The sequence below is a fragment of the Bos indicus genome, chromosome 26 (genome assembly GCF_029378745.1).
Source record: "Bos indicus isolate NIAB-ARS_2022 breed Sahiwal x Tharparkar chromosome 26, NIAB-ARS_B.indTharparkar_mat_pri_1.0, whole genome shotgun sequence".
In the NCBI taxonomy this organism is placed as follows: Eukaryota; Metazoa; Chordata; class Mammalia; order Artiodactyla; family Bovidae; genus Bos; species Bos indicus.
Window position 1 is genome coordinate 20,829,310 of NC_091785.1, and position 17,450 is coordinate 20,846,759.

Genomic DNA, 17,450 nt, shown 5'->3' on the forward strand with positions numbered 1-17,450 from the left:
TTGTGAGGACACTCAGGCAGTCTTATGGAGAAGCCCACACAGTGAAAAACTGGGGCCTCCTGCCAGCAAGCATGTGACCAAGCATCGTGGAAGGAGATTAGAGTCCCAGCGAAGCCTTCAGATGAATGCAGCCCCCAGCAACCTCTTGATGGCAACTCATGACACATTCTGAGCAAGAAACACCCAGCTAAGCCACTCCTGAATTCCCAACCCACAGAAACTGTAAGATAATAAGTATTTATAGTGTTTTAAGCCATTAATTTTTGAGAAAATTTGTTACACGATAGATAATTAATGTAGTATATTATAAACCCCAAAATACAATGCCATTTTTGTTATAAACAATGAGTTGTCCTTAAACAAAAGGTCTTTCACTTTTGCCTGTACAATTACCACTTCTTGTGTTCTTCATCCCTTTCCACAGATCTGAGTTTCCTTCCAATATCATTTCCTCTCAGCCTAAAGAATATCTTTTAGCATTTCTTACAGTATAAGTCTGTTGACAACAAGTTTGCTCAACTTTAGTTTATCTGAAAGCATTTTAATTGTACTCTCATTTTGGAAAGATTTTTTTGGTTAGTACAGTATTTTGATTGGTGGTTTTATTTTTCTTCTTTCAAATTTTAGAGATGTTGTTCCATTATCTTCTGCCTATTTCAGATGAGAAGTCAGCTGTCATTCTTATCTTCATTCCCCTGTAATACCTTTTTTCTCTACTCTTAAGAGTTTTCTCTGTCTTTAGTTTTCAGTAATCTGACGACAAAGTGTTGAGGTGTACAGTCTTATTTACCCAGTTTGAGGTTCATTGAGATTTTTGAATATATAAGCTGATGTTTTTGATTAAATTTGGGGAAATTCTGGTCATTATTTCTCCATCTTTCTTCCTCTCTTTATGAGATTCCAATTAGACATATATTAAACTAGTTGATATTAACTCACTGTCATTACAGTTCTGTTCTCTCCTGTCCCCAGTCTTTCTTCCCTCTGCATTTCAGCTTGGATAACTTCTATTTATCTGCCTTATAGTTCACTGGCCCCTTTATTCTGCAGCACTGCTCTTGCTCTCTTAAATCCATCCAGTTAATCTTAATTTCAGCAACCACACTTTGAAGGTCCCTATCTATTCATTATGGCTTATTTACATTAGCTGCTTTAAATTCCTCATGTGCTAAATCTATCATTTCAGTCATCACACAATGGGTTATATCTTTCCCTCTGGGGTCTCAGATGAATGTCTTAAGTGCTCATCAAGGTCTCTCAACTCTGGTTCGACTAGAAATCCAGTATTTCTGAGCAACATGCACCCTCGGGTATCTCTGATCAGCTCTTAGCCCCACAGAAGCCACTGCATCAGGCCTCACCGAGGCTTGCCCTGGGCCAAAGACCTGAGATAAATCCCCAAGAAGATTCCTGCTCCTATATCCATTTGCTGCTGTCTCTACTCCTTTACTCGGACCTACAAATCTCAGCCCTCTCAAGGGCTATTAAAAAATCGATGGTTGCTGTAACAAGCCATTGAGATTTTGAAGTTATCTGTTGCACAGCCAAAAAAAAAAAAGACAAAATGTGATGTTAGTTTTTTTGACTGGATCAGCTGAGCATGTCCCTCTTCCATCAAACATGCATAACTCTTATTTTCTGAATAAACTATTATCTTCTAAGATCCAGCTCATGGTACCTCCTCTATGAAGTCTACAGAATTAGTCCTTATCCACTACACGCTCTATAGGGCAGGGATCCTTTTTGTCTGTTTTATGCATTGATGTATATTGAGCATTTAGAGCACTGCTTGGTACATAGCAGGCCCTCCATAAATAGTTGCAGAATGGATAACTTAACACACTGAACTAATTGAAATTATATATCAAAATGTATATTCACATTCCCAATGATCATGTTCCTCTTTCACACAGAGCTTACAGGATCTCACAGGACTCACTTCCACATTAGAAAGGTTGGGCTTTGATTTTAGGTACTTGGGAGCACCTGAAATGTTTGAATAAGCAAGTATAATGGTTAGAATTAGAACAGGTTTTAAGTATTTGAGCACTCCCAAACACAAATGTGTGTATTTTTTTCCCCAGATAAAGACAAAAAGGTATTCCAAGGCAAATCATCCAGGTCATTTATCTTCACATCATTTAAAAAAAACAGTTTCATTGAGTTGCAACTCACATACTATAGAATTAATCCAAAGTGTACAATGCAATGGGTTTAGTAAATTTCCAGAGTTGTGCAACCTGGACCACTATCCATTTTAAAACATTTTAATCATCTCAAAAATAAACTCCATACCCATTAGCAGTCACTTTCCATTTGTCTCCAAAAATCTCCCCATCCATCCCAGCCCCAGACAACCAGTAATCTACTTTCTCTCTAGACAGAAAGATTTGCCTTCTCTAGGCATCTCATACAAATGGAGTCATACAATAGGTGGTCTTGTGTGACAGGCTTCTTTCACTTATCATGGTTCAAGGTCTTTATATGATTTTCAAATATAAATATGAAACTTAAAACACAATAATTAAGAGCACAGATCACAAAGCCAGACTATCTGGATTTACCTCCTAGCTCCACCCCATGTTAAGGTTACGTGATTTGAGGCAAGTTACTCAACTTCTCTGTGCTTTAATTTCCTCATCTAGAAAATGGGTTTAGTGACAGAACCTGCTTCATAGAAATTTAAATGAGTTAATGTAAATACAGCACTTAGAAGAGTACCTTACACGCAGTAAGCATTATACAGGGGTCAGCTGCTATTATGACTGTTGCTGCTGCTGCTCTCATCATCATCTGCATTAGACAGCAAGCCTATGGACAGATATTCTCAAAATCCTTGTCATAGCTTTAGGATGTTTTTTTGGCATTTAATGGGTTTTAAAACGAGTGTCTCAGGAGAAAGAAGTGGGGAATGACTGACTGCTAAAGAACACAAGGTTTCTTTCCAGTGCGAGGAAATGTTCTGGAACTAGACAGTGGTGAAGGTTGCACATATGTGTAAAACACCCAAAAAAACCCCACTCAATCGTATACTTTAAAAGGGGGGATTTCGTGGTTTGTGAATTATGTCTCAATTTTAAAAACTGAGTGTATCTCTTGTTTTAGAAACTGCCATATTTCAGGCTAAAAATAGTGAAGGCATACATGGATATCTTGCCTTGAAAAAAGTCAGAAATTTAAATAGCTTCCCTATTTATGCTCCACTTTGGCCACCTCATGCAAAGAGTTGACTCATTGGAAAAGACTTTGATGCTGGGAGGGACTGGGGGCAAGAGGAGAAGGGGACAACAGAGGATGAGATGGCTGGATGGCATCACTACTCGATGGACGTGAGTCTGAGTGAACGCCGGGAGTTGGTGATGGACAGGGAGGCCTGGCGTGCTGCGATTCATGGGGTCGCAAAGAGTTGGACATGACTGAGCGACTGATCTGATCTGACTGTCCTTCAAGTTTTTCCTGTATTTTATGTATTAAAAATGTATTTATGTTTTATTCCCACTATTAGCTGCAGATGGAGGGTGGGTAATACAGTGTTTGATTATGTGAACTTTCTAGGGCATGGCTACATAAAGGAATAAATTTAAAAAGAGAAATCATTTTCCCTTCTAAATTCTATTAAGTAATAAATATATTCATAACAGCTAAGAGCTCACATTTAAGTCAGAGAATTAGTTTCAGTTTTTGGTTCTGCATTTGCTATGTGACCTTGGGCAAGTTACTTTAACCACTCTGAACTTTTGTTTCCTCATCTGTAAACTGAAGATAACAATAGTAATTTATTTTATGGCGTGTTATGAGGATTAAGTTTGATCATGTAGGGAGCTTCCCTGGTGGATCAGTGGTTAAGAATTCACCTGCGAATGCAGGGGACAAGGGTTCGATCCCTGGTTCAGGAAAATCCCAAAACCCACAGGGCAAACTGAGCCCATGCACAACTACTGAGCCCAGGTGCTCTAGATCTGATGTTCTGCAACGAGAAGCCACCGCAGAGAGAAGCAGGCGCACCCCACTCACTGCAACTAGAGGCAGCCCTTGCACAGCAATAGAGACCCGGCACAGCCAAAGATAGATAAATACATTTGATCATGTTGGTAAAACATTTAATACATTTCCTGGTAAACAGTAAAGCCTCGCACATTTTGTAAATGTCAGCTATGAGGATGGTGATGATGATAATGAAGTGAGAGGAGGAATGTTATCATCGCTCATACTGATGATAACAATATTAAAGATGAGGCAGCAACTTCTAGGTGGGGCCAACTGCTCAAAATTGCTCGTCTCTTTCAAAGGAAGGGGCAGTAATGTGACTCTTTGTGGTTACTGGTCACAAGGACAAAGCAATTGACATCCCCCTCTACCCTAAACTCTAAGTGACCTACATAGTTCTACATCCCACAAAGATCTGGCAGCAGTTTTACTTAAGAGATCCTTGCCTATGGGTCTAAGAAAACCTTGCCAAATGCCTTCCAGGGATAGAAGAGGAATATGAAATTAATTAAATATCCTACGGAACTTACACCATCAGCACTTCCTTGTTCTCAAGCCTTTCAGCTTAGGCTAGGACTATACTACTGACTTTCCTGGGTTTCTACCTGGCTGACAGCAGATCATGGAACTTCTTAGTCTCTATAATCCTGTGAGCCAGTTCCCCAAATTAATCTTTTAATAAATGTAAAAAAAAAAAACAACAAAAAACTAATGTCTTAAAAACCTTCTAAAAAAGTATCCTCTATTTCCAGGAAAAACATTAACACTATTGTCAAGTCCTTCAAACTCATATACCTCTTAAAAATTGTTCTTTGACTTGACATTTTTCAGTTTGAGATTGCCCCTGCCCTACTTGTCTTTTTTCTCCCATCATCTCGTCTTTGGGACTATGGCAATAGCTTCCTAAATGGTTACCCACCAGTCTTATGTCCCTTTGTTCTATTTTCTACACTGCACTAGGATTATCTTTTTTAACTACAAACTCTCATAATTCTCTACGGCTTGAAGTTCAAAAGAGTTTCTCATCCATCACTGATAAGAAGTATCTGAAACTCCTTTGTAAATCGTACAGAGCTCATCGTGATCTGGTTCCCACACATATGTTTGGCCTCATTTCTGGACACCCTCCACCCACCACACTCCCCAAACTCTAGCCTCATCAAAATACTGGCAGTTCACTGCGAGGAACTACGTTGTAACACGTATTAATACAACACATCTACAGACTGCTTTTCAATCATACTATCGCCTGTGTATGCTGTTGCTATCTGTGACCATGGTAAATAGGAAGTGTTTATTTTTGTTAAACTGATCACTGCAAGGAAGAACAATCCATAACTAGCAAACCACCTCTGGTTGACACTTTTGTTGTGAATAATTATACTTCAGTTTTTAAGCATTTGGAGTCACCAGAAGAGAATATTGACCAGGTCTGACTTCTGATTCCATTCTTATATGGAATATAAGAATAAAATTTGAATATATTGGTAAAATTTAACACAAAGATTTCCAGTAATTTACTGTTATCAATGCCTTTAATTAAAGCAAACTTCTTAAGATAGCAAGTTAAGTTCATAATGAAAGTGTAAGCAGTACTGTAACAAACGCATTAAATGTCCTTATTCTATGTTAGATTTTTAGTCTTGGTTTTATTAATTGTTGGGCTTTAAAACTACATGAAAATATTGACATTGAGATTTTTTTTTAACAGTCATCAAGCCACTAAATATTGATGAAAGTGAAGTGTTAGTCGCTCAGCTGTGTCTGACTCTTTGACCCCACAAACTGCAGCCTGCCAGGCTCCTCTGTCCATGGGATTTTCCTGGCAAGAATACTGGAGTGGGTTGCCATCCCCTTCTCCTGGGGATCTTCCCGACCCAGGGATAAAACCCAGGTCTCCTACATTGCAGGCAGATTCTTTACCATCTGAACCACCAGATAAATAAAGCCAAATATTGCTTCACACTTCAACAATTTTCTTTCTTTTTAATATTGACTAATTACCCTGTAGAACTATTACAGTTGACTAGTGGGTCAAGGCAACAAGACTAAAAGAAAAATAAAACAAAATTGGACTTCTTCATGTCTACAGCGGTCCACATATTATAATTATTGAACGACATCTAGACAGTGGCAGCATAAAGAACAGATAATAAACACTATAGGTGTGAAGACCATACACATTAGTATTATGCTCTACAGTCTGGCTAGCGGCTCAGGAATAAAACACAAGACCCCAACAGGCACTAACAAAGGTCTGATTTTAATGTAAACTCATTCTCCTCTTAACTGACCCTTCAGGGATTCTGTTTCCTGATAAGCAGATCTAAACTATAAGACAATAATATCCCAAGGAAGTTCTGGCACTGAGCCCCAGAAATCCTTAAAGCAACAGACACGGTCTGAAAGAAGAAAACCAGACCACTCACTCGCTTCTCCCTTCCCTTCTCTGACTCTAGCGACCATGAAAATTCCTTGCCAAAGAGAAGCTATAAAATTCCTTATGCGGCAAAATGTTTTTTAGAGATATCTGCTGCTGATTATGTCATTCCCTATCACCTGGAACATTTTGGAAGACTCCTCGGAAACGACCTCTGGACCAGACCAAGCTGTATGTGGGTCAGTGAACCCTTTCTATTTATGGAGACTGAATAACTTGGAACCTCCAAAAGTGACTGACAGATTAAAAGTGTAAATTAACTCGCAATTGGGCAATAAGGTTGCATCATAGCCATTCAAAAAACCCAGAATGTGGGAAACTATATGACAAAACACTTTAACAAAATAAACTGTAATCAAAACTTAAAATGAAAATGAAAGGAAAGGGAACTTATCAATTAAAAACTACTTAAGAAATATATTAGCTGAATGCAATGGGTGCCATTTCTTGGATTCCAATTCAAACAAATCAACTGTTTAAGAAACAGAGACAAATGGAAGAAATTCTGAACATTGACTAGCTTCCTGATTATATATTAAGGAATGACTAGTGCTTTTTCTTAGGTGACAGTAATGGTACTGCTGCCATATGTAAATAAAATGCAATTCTTTTATTTTTCCTTCTAAGTCACTAGAACCAGAGAATCTTAAAAAGGGCAAAGGGAGGTGGAACACAAACCAACTCAGCTTTCTACGTCTTAAATTGAGTGTTGGATACATGGGACATTTGTTGTATTGTTCTTTATTCATTTTTTGCAAATCTCAAATATTATTAATTATTAGGAAATTATTATTTTTAGGAAAAGGTCAAAAAGCCAGAGAACGCAAGCTGGATGGGTAGTTTCAGAGCCTCTCCCTTTCTGAGGTGCTATTCGTTTCTGTCTGCAGAGTCAACACAGGATCTGGGAAGAAACTCCCCAGCCAGTCCCCGCTGCAGACTCCTCCCAGTCCCCCTACACCTCACTCCAGTGAGTAGTGTGGTGAACATGAAAAAAGGACAATCATCACTAACCATGTGACTGTGTAGGTCATTCCTGGTCTTCAGGCAGCCACTTACCTGAGACCTGCTATGGCATGCTGGTTAAGACAGTGGGTGCTGGAGAAAAACAGGTGTTTGATTTCCTGCTCTATCACTTAACAGCATTAAAAACTTTAGGGCAAGTTTCCTAACCAACTTGTACCTGAGTTTCTCCAAATGCAAAATGAGGCTTACAATAGCACTTTCCTTATACATTCAGAAAACGAAGATCATGGCATCTGGTCCCACCACTTCATGGGAAATAAATGGGGAAACAGTGGAAACAGTGTCAGACTTTATTTTTCTGGGCTCCAAAATCACTACAGATGGTGACTGCAGCCATGAAATTAAAAGACGCTTACTTACTCCTTGGAAGAAAAGTTATGACCAACCTAGATAGCATATTCAAAAGCAGAGACATTCCTTTGCCAACAAAGGTTTGTCTAGTCAAGGCTATGGTTTTTCCTGTGGTCATGTACGGATGTGAGAGTTGGACTCTGAAGAAGGCTGAGCGCCGAAGAATTGATGCTTTTGAACTGTGGTGTTGGAGAAGACTCATGAGAGTCCCTTGGACTGCAAGGAGATCCAACCAGTCCATTGTGAAGGAGATCAGCCCTGGGATTTCTTTGGAAGGAATGATGCTAAAGCTGAAACTCCAGTACTTTGGCCACCTCATGCGAAGAGTTGACTCACTGGAAAAGACTCTGATGCTGGGAGGGATTGAGGGCAGGAGGAGAAGGGGATGACAGAGGATGAGATGGCTGGATGGCATCACTGACTGGATGGACGTGAGTCTGAGTGAACTCCAGGAGTTGGTGATGGACAGGGAGGCCTGGCGTGCTGCGATTCATGGGGTCGCAAAGAGTTGGACACGACTGAGCAACTGATCTGATCTGATCTGATCTTCCTTATAAAATTGTTCTGAAGATTAAATAAAAATGCAGTTAGGACTATGACTGGCTAAAATATTAGCCACTGTTAGTACATTATTGTTGTTGTTTTAAATTCCTTTCCCTTCATTTAAATTCAGACTCCTAGTATGGCACCCCACTCCAGTACTCTTGCTTGGAAAATCCCATGGACAGAGGAGCCTGGTAGGCTGCAGTCCATGGGGTCGCGAAGAGTCGGACACGACTGCGCGACTTCACTTCCACTTTTCACTTTCATGCATTGGAGAAGGAAATGGCAACCCACTCCAGTGTTCTTGCCTGGAGAATCCCAGGGATGGGGGAGCCTGGTGGGCTGCCGTCTATGGGGTCGCACAGAGTCGGACACGACTGAAGCGACTTAGCAGCAGCAGTGAACCCCAAGACATATTCATAATTATAATAATATACTTATTGCTATCCTCATTGCTATAGGAAAGAGAGAGAGATCTGATTGAAGTAGAAATAGGGACGTGGAATTAGAATATACATGGACAGTTTGGATCAGATTTGAGGGCCAGGTAATGTGTCAACCAGTAGAATAATAGTAGGTAAAAATAATGGTTAAGTGGTATTTTTCAGGACCTGGACTCAAACAATGCTCTATACAAGACAGATGGGTCTACAGCCTTGGCCTCCAGGACAGCATTATGGTGTCTTTGTGTCAAACCCCCCCCTCCTTTTTTCTCTCTTAGCACCCTACAGAATGCTATTTAATATGATTGAGCCTTGCTTTATATTAAGTGACCAGGTATATGCAGCATGACTGTTCATCATAACAATCCTGAATCACATCCAGAAACAACAGAGATGCCAAAAGGTTTCTGCATGGCTGGGGAAGGGAGGAAGAATAAACTAGAAAGGGGGAGGGCATGGGGTGTGACACTGGGCATTCAGTGCCACTCGGCACATCCACTGCAACTTTTTTTGCTGATGGGGCAGATCATTTGTCCTAAGAGAATCAATCACCTCATGAAAACAACGCAGAGTGTGTGCTGGGCCCGGAACCTATGAGCCCACGTCAGCACGGACTATTCTCTCGGCAGCCCTACTCCCGCCATGTGCTTGTCAGCAACACAGACACACTCCACTTTCAAAAACCACAGAGTGGCTAAAACAGATATAGAGAAATTAACTCTGTGGCTGGGTTGATAGAAACACTTAAAAGGTCAAGCAGGAAACGGGGACTCTACTAGTTTATCGAACCCATGAGGCTAAGAAAATTGTCTTCCCTTACCTCTCCCTTAAGACTTTCCCTCGCTGTAACACACAGCTGCCTCCTTACAGATTGACTCATTTTATGGGTTCCATCTGTTGAGGGCATGCTACGTACCAGGCAAGGCTCAAAGGTGCTTGGGATTTATCAGTGCACAAAACAGGTTCCTGTCCTTGAAGAACTTCCTCCTGGAGGGATGGGGAAGGCAGACAACAAGATCTGAGGAAGTGACAGGTATCTCAGCAAAATGAAAAAGAGCAGGGTGAAGGAATGAGGAGTGAGGAGGGGAGGGCATTGGATACTGAATCTATCAGCTGATAAGAATGTTAAAAAATTCTGTCACTTCCAGCAATTTAGTACCACACTCCCTCACCTCACACTAGCAGAAGGTGATTAGGGAAACAAGACAATATTTTGGGCTTATTTCAGAGTCAAAAGAAAGTAAATTACAACTATTTCCTCCATACTTTTTATTTTCTGAAAGATAAATGCAAATGTGTTCTAAACAAGGAAGGTGCTAACTGAACTGAAGCAGAGTGACATCAAATAGATTCCTCCTCTCCTTCAAGCTAGTCTTCCGTCTGCTGGCAGATGGACTATGACTTCTCCATACTCTGGTAATGAGGCCGGGCTGTCTGTGCACTCAGACCCAGCCTGTTAGAAATGTCCAAGTCATCAGCAAGCTATAACCCTGCCTCTATAAACGAATCATATCTTTCTTACAGCTTTTTTTTTTTTCCAGAATATCAATCAAAGCAAGACAAACAAAAGCTAATGGCCTAAACCTGAAAAAGGAGGGGTGATGCAAAATTATATAGCCCAACATTAGGTGAATTCTCCTCCTCCAAAAAGTAAGCCCCCCATACCTACTCCCCAAAGAAGACCAGAGAGAGAAACAGTTTAACAGGGATTTATTCTAAAAGGCAGGATCAAAGATTTCCTTTTCTATTTGCAAATTTTCTACAATTAAGAGGCATAATTTTTATAATTAAGAAAAAACAGCTAGCTTAAAAAAAAAAAAAACAATCATGTACCAAAGAGATGGCCCTGAGAATCTACTGCCCAACACTCTAGCAGTTATGGCTGCTAAAGAGCTACTTGCTGAACCATCTCAATATTCTGTGAGATATACTTAGGTGAGATTTATACCCAGAGCAGAGACTGATCCACAGAGCAAGGAAACTATAATTTTACATATCTTATATTTACAATCATGCTGATGACTTCAGTTATGCTGAATATGGCGCTCTCATCCTTCACACCAGCTTTTTAAATTCTCACTCTTAAAGCAGGAGGAAAACGATGACATAACAGTGAAATAAGCTTATATTGGAATTGTGATATGTTTACCATAAATTTATATATGCAGTGTTCAGAAATACCGACTTTTATTAATCTTCTTATACTTGAAGCTAAAGCTCAGCTTAGATTTTGGTTTGCAGCCTCCTGACGCCATCTTATTTCTTTAGAGACAAATCCTGAAAAGTATTTGACAAGGCTTAATACCCATTTATGATGAAAATGCTCAGTAAACCAGGAGTACCTAAAGGAGAATACCTTAACCTAACAAAAGTGTGAGTCTCTCAGTCGTGTCCAACTCTTTGTGGCCCCATGGACTGCAGCCCGCCAGGCTCCTCTGTCCACGGAATTCTCCAGGCAAGAATACTGGAGTGGGTTGCCATTCCCTTCTCCAGGATAACCTGATGAAGGTACACCTAAAACCTAAAACAAACATTATATGAAATCGGGAAACTTTAGATTAATTCTCCTTAAGAGTGAGGACAAGACAAAGATGTTCACTAACATAGCAACATTTTTGACATAGTTCTGGAAGTTCTGGTCAAGGCTGTAAAGGAAAGATAAACAAGAAATACAAGGATGGGAAACAACAAAACTATCAGTATTTTCAAAGGACATAATTATGGGGAAAAGAAACAACAGAAAACAGCAGACTATTTGAATAAGACAGTGAAGCCGGGCTGCAAAATACAAGATTAACTTACAATAATCAATACCATTTCTCTTAAACTACCAATAGCCAACAGTAATAGAAATACACATGATTCACAATAGTAACAAAACTATTATTCAGTATTCAGAAATTAATTTAGCCAAGAATATCCTCTTAGACCTTTATGGAGAAAACTTGAAAGTTCTAATATGGGACTTAAAGATGAGCTGATGAAGTATTTAGGCGTAAAGGGTCATGATGTCTGCAACTAATAACTCAAATGGGTAAGAACAAATGGCAGAGAAATGTAGACAGGGAGTAATAAAGCAAATACAGCAATATGAATCTAGGTAAGGGATATACAGGAGCTCTTTGTACTAATCTTAGAATTCCTCTGTTAGTTTTAAATCATTTCCAAGTAAAACAAAAATTCTGGAAAAAAACTGAGCTGAATAAATGAAGAGACACATGCCATACTTCTGAATGAAATAAGCTAATATCAAAAAGATGTTAAGCCTCTCTCAAATACTTTATAAATTCAAGGTAAGCCCAATAAAAATTTCTCAAAAAATTTGAGGAACTTGATAAACATACTGCAAATGTTATATGGAAAAATAATGACCCCAGAGTAGCTAAATAAATTTAAAAATAAAAGAGATGGGATACTTGCTGTGCCATTCATGAGGTTGTATTGCCAAATCACTGTAATAAAATTAGAGCAATAAAAAACAGAGCAAGAACTGACAAACTAATGGAACAAAAAAGAGGCTTAGAGATAGACTAGTGTATCCACGGAAACCATACAGGAGAAAGAGAGTATCACAATGTAATGAAAGAAATGATGGGTTTTTTGGATATGTTACTGGAAAAAACTGGCTCATTAAATGGAGAATAATAGGGCTGGATCCCTATCTAACTCATGTGTAATGTGGACTCTAGACAAATTAAAGGAATAGCAATAACTTGGGGACTGGCAGGGCCTTCTTAAAACTCTAAAAGCATAAGATATAAGCCAAAGAATTTACTTATTTCATTAAAATTAAGAATTTTTATTAAAAAAAGAATTTTTATTGATAAAAGGACAACAAAGACAAAATTAACATATGAGAAAACATCTACAAAGTGATGATGAATAAACATCTATAAACTGTCTTCCACGAGTCAACAGCAACAACACAGTAACTTCAAGAGAAAATGGGCTAAGACAGGAATCAGTAATTTATAGATAAAACTATATGTATAAGAGATCTTTATAATCATTAGTAACCAAAGAATACAAATGAAAACGACAAGATACCACCTTGCCCCTATGAGATTACAAAAGATGGAGACCGAGAGAAAGCTGAGTGGTGGTTGGGACATGATATAAGACCCCTCAAACACTTCTGGCAGGAGAGATTGGTACAGCTATTGTGGGCAGGCATCTGGCACAGTCTGATCAAATTCAGGACCTGAAAGCCCATGACCCAGTGATTCCCTTCTAAGTGTATACCCCACACTTCTATTACACAGTTTTAGAAGTGGACAGGTATGAAGATGCTCACTGCAGCAATATTTGTGGTGGTAGGACGTAGGGACAACCTGAGGATGTATTACACAGAGAGGAGACAAGCAAAATTGTGGTTCACACATGCACAGAGCATGGGACATAATACAGCATTCAGAAGCAAAGAATTAGATGTACATGTAGAAACACAGGAGGACCTTAAAAACAGTACTCGGGGTGGGTGGGAAAGCATAATGAAATGCATCATCACCAACTAAAATCCAGGGAGGAAGATAAGGGAAAAAAAAAAAAAAAAAAGACATCTTTTAGGCTCCTTGCGTGTTAAAAAAGAAGAATTCAAATGACCTGTGATGAAAACAAAATTAGAATTGTTTCCTTCCCCTAAGTTTCCAACTTTCCTAACAACAAAAGCAACTGTGGTTGCCAGCTTTGTTGATGAGTAACAGCTTTTCATCCTTTTTCAAGCAGGAAGGGAAAAATTCAGGGATCAGCAGAGGACTAAAGGGATCACGGCAGAATGGTCACGAAACAGTGTTTTTGTTCTCATGACCTCACAACCTAACTGAAAAGAGCCGATTACCTCTTGATTAGGAGTGAGATTAGGAGTGATTCAGCTAAAGGCACATTGGTGCCATCAACTTTTCACGTCCTCTGAAACAACTTACTTTCAGAACCTTTTCATATATATAATCCTCTAGCCCACAGAGATTCCACACTTCTTAGAATCTAAAAATTCTAGAGCTAGAGAGCGCCTGGTTATCCTAAGATGAGCAAACGAAAGCCAGGGGACTGCAGTTCAGGGTCACGAAACTGGTATGAATGGGAAGCCCTCACCGACTGTGCCCTTGTCCCTTTCCGTCTCTCTGTCACTCAGCCAGAGTAATCCTGTTAAAACATAAGTCATCAGAAGCTTCTCTGTCCAAAAGGCTCAACGGGCTCCCCCCTCACTCAGAGTAAAGGCCAAAATACTTTACAAAACCGCCTACACTGCTATGCACACCCTGTGCCCAACCCCAACTCCTACCACCTCTTATCTGCTGCACTTTCCCCTCACCCACATGGGGACTGCTTGGCCACCATGACCTCGCTGTCCCTCACACATGCCAAACATGCTTCTGCATTGGGGTCTGGAACTTACTCATCCCTCTGCCTTCTGCTCACTCCCTCACTCCTCTCAAGACGTAGATTCAAAGCGATCTCAGTAGAGGCCTTCTTAGACCACTCTGCACTTTATGAGTGCACGCCTCCTTCTCCTTTCCCACTTACACCTCTTTCTGTTTCTTCACAACACTTAGAATTATGTGACCATGATCCAGTCACATATTTATTTCCTGTCTGCCCCCATGCTACCAGAATATCTACTGCATGAGGGCAGGGCCTTTTCTGTTTTGTTCACAGCTATATCCCCAGCACCAAGAACAGATCTGGTGCTCCATGAATATTTGTTGAGCCTTGATTTGTTTATCAATTCTTTCATCACAAGGTTGATCTGTGATATGATTTTATGGCTGCTTCTTCATACCTTTCTGCCTTTCCAGGTGAGAGACTGATATCTTATAATTAGCTCCTGGCCAACAAGACTAAGTTATCCAATCTTGAAGGTTAGTTTATTCAGATTTCCTAAGCAAGGCATAAGAAGAAACTATTTAATATTAACTGAATTTGTGTTTAAGGGTTGCCATTTCCTCCTCCAGGGGATCTTCCCAACCAAGGGATGGAACCCACCTCCTCTGCCCTAGCAGGCAGTCTTTATCACTGAGCCATCTGGGAAGCCCGCTGTGGGGTAGGTAATACATTAACTAACTTCAGAAATGACAGACTAATAAACCTAGAAAATAATAAAAGCCTTATATCTGGTAGTGGGTATGCAAACCTCCATTTGCATTCTAGTTTAATTGCTTTTGTCACTTAAAAAAGTTCACCAAATTTAAAAAGTATCTGTAATCTGAACAATCACTGAAGTGTCTGAAATATGAGAAATCACCTTTCGCTTATTTCAGCCCAACCCTGATAAAGTGAGTGGGAGAGATGAGAAGAGTAACAAATTTGAAGATTCACCATGTATCCTGTTCAAACTGTTTCCTTCTGAGGCACTGAAATAAGTCTACTGGCTCTGGAGGCTTCCTAGATTGCAGTCTCCCAGTTTAGGGAGGATAAAAATCTATACACAGTCCCCTTAACCCTTTTTCAGAACCAGAGCCTCATGGACTCTTGCACTATGTTCTAAAAATGAATATTCACTCTTGAGTTTTTAGGAGACCTAAATGATCATTCAAGAATTACAATTTATCATGTACTTTAAGAGGAGAAAAAGTGATGTAGGTTCAATCAGTGCTTGAAAGAGGCCCTGAACTGCCTCTTTCATGTGGATCAAAGAGGAATGTGAAGGGGTCTCTGCACGTAAGAGGGACACTAAGAAGAAATGAGCCAGGAAAGAAACAAGACGTGCGAAAGGCTCTACTTTGGAGCTGCAAGACAAAATAACATGTACATATTTGGACCGATTGTCTACGAAGATTATCACATCTCGGCTGGAAATTCACACGTATGAACACTGTATTGAAGACACCTTATCACATTTCCGAGGCAGAATGTTCTTGGCTTATTGTAAAAGTTATCTGTGCACTGCAGAGATCCCATCCCCAGGCCAGATTTTAGCAACTCTCCACCATACACAAAGCATTCATTACAGTCTCTAAATTTAGTGAATTTAACACAGAAGTAATTTGAAAAATCTCTTTTCACTTACATTAACTCAACAATGATGAAGTGACTGGAAGCGTTGAGAATAACACTGAATTTGAAGATTTGCTATGCATGATGCAGTTTTTTAAAAAACATGTTTTCTAAAAACCGTTATTGTCACAATGAGTCACATATGTTTCAAATTAACACGTAAAATCAGGGAACTTTAGAGATAGGAGTCTTAGAGATCCTTTAATTCAATAATTTAGAGAAAAACAGGTGCTGAGGTTTAAACTAACTTGCTCATCAATTTGAATCAATTCTATGCGGTGAGTAATAAACGCAGCAACAGTCTAAGAAACACCTGTATGCTGGCACATACTTCACTCTTCAATATAAAACAAGGAATTAACCGAGCCTGTAACTTCAGCTATACAAACACCTGTAGCTAACCTATGTGTGCTAAGTCGCTTCAGAAATGTCTGACTCTCTGCGACCCCATGGACTGTAACCCTCCAAGCTCCTCTGTCCATGGGATTCTCCAGGCAAGAATACTGACGTGGGTTGCCATGCCTTCCTCCAGGGATCTCCCTGACCTAGGGATCCAACCTGTGTCTCCTGTATAGGCAGGTAGGTTCTTGACCACTAGCGCCACTTGGGAAGCCCAGCTAATCTATGCTCAAACACTAAATATTAATGCTACCCCTGGCTTGCCACATTCCACAGCACCAGTGATAGTGAAAAGAAAGCTCACATTACTATAAAACAATTACCGTAAAACAGACCTAAAGGCAAATTAGTAACTACAGAATAAGTTGTGACTATCCTTCATTACTATATAAATGAGACAGACAATAAAGGATAAAAAGATTGCATGTAAAGTGGAGTTTTCATTTAAAATTTAACTGTATACACCAACCATTTCCCACAGCATCTAACTTGCAGCAGACCTGACCCGTTTGTAACCCCAGTATTCCTTTATTCAACTGACAGCATAGACATCCTTTTTAAGGTTAGATGCCTTGAGAAATTGATGCCTGGTTGACATCGGTACCTGAGGCAGGAAAGCAGGTATACCAAATTCCACCAGAAGCAAACTTGCATCTCTAGCCAAACAGGTCTTACTCTTTTTTCGGAAACCGTCCTACTCCGACTGAAAGTGACGCTGTGTGAACCAGAAGAATTTCTTCATCTGCAAAATAACGCTGGATTCTTTTCCAGAGTTTACAAATTTCGCCTCATTGCCGGAGTGGCAGGGCGGTGCAGGGCGAAGATCCCTGGGCTTGCCTGACACAATTTTAAAAAGCCCACGTCTGCAACCCTCGGACTGCCGACCACCTGGCTTCTTCCAGTCCCCAGCGCCTCCTAGGGTTCGACCGACCTGGACCGGAGGGCTCCGACGAGGGCCCGGTGCCCCGCTGCCTGTCGGAGGCTCCCGGTAGGGGTAGCGGCCGCGGCCGGGCAGGGGCGGCGCAGGCCCAGCATCCCGGCGCGTCCCTCGGGGCCCGGGTCCCCTCCGCCCGCCGCCCCCGAAGACCGAACTGCCCAACCCGGCCTCGCCCGGCCTCTGACCTGCTCTCCGCTGCCCGGCGGTCCCTCGGCGCAGCGGGCAGCAACGGCCGCACGTCCCAGGCCCGCTGTCACCTCCGCCTCTGCAGGCAGCGGGCGGGTCAATTCCGCGTGACTCAGCGCCGCGGCCCCGCCTCCAGCCTAGGCTTCCG

At 40.7% G+C, this 17,450-nt stretch overlaps 1 protein-coding gene across 3 annotated transcripts in view; it reads right to left on the minus strand.

Moving 5' to 3' along the window:
* DNMBP (dynamin binding protein) overlaps positions 1–17,450 on the minus strand; it is a 117,115-nt gene extending 99,665 nt beyond the window's left edge. For 2 of the 3 annotated variants that reach the window (XM_019952983.2, XM_070780629.1), the window contains exon 1: positions 17,302–17,450. The gene's annotated coding sequence lies outside the window, so the exon portion shown is untranslated. Of the gene's footprint in view, positions 1–9,703; positions 9,775–17,301 lie in introns of all 3 variants that reach the window. The other variant, XM_070780628.1, reaches the window with a different exon arrangement.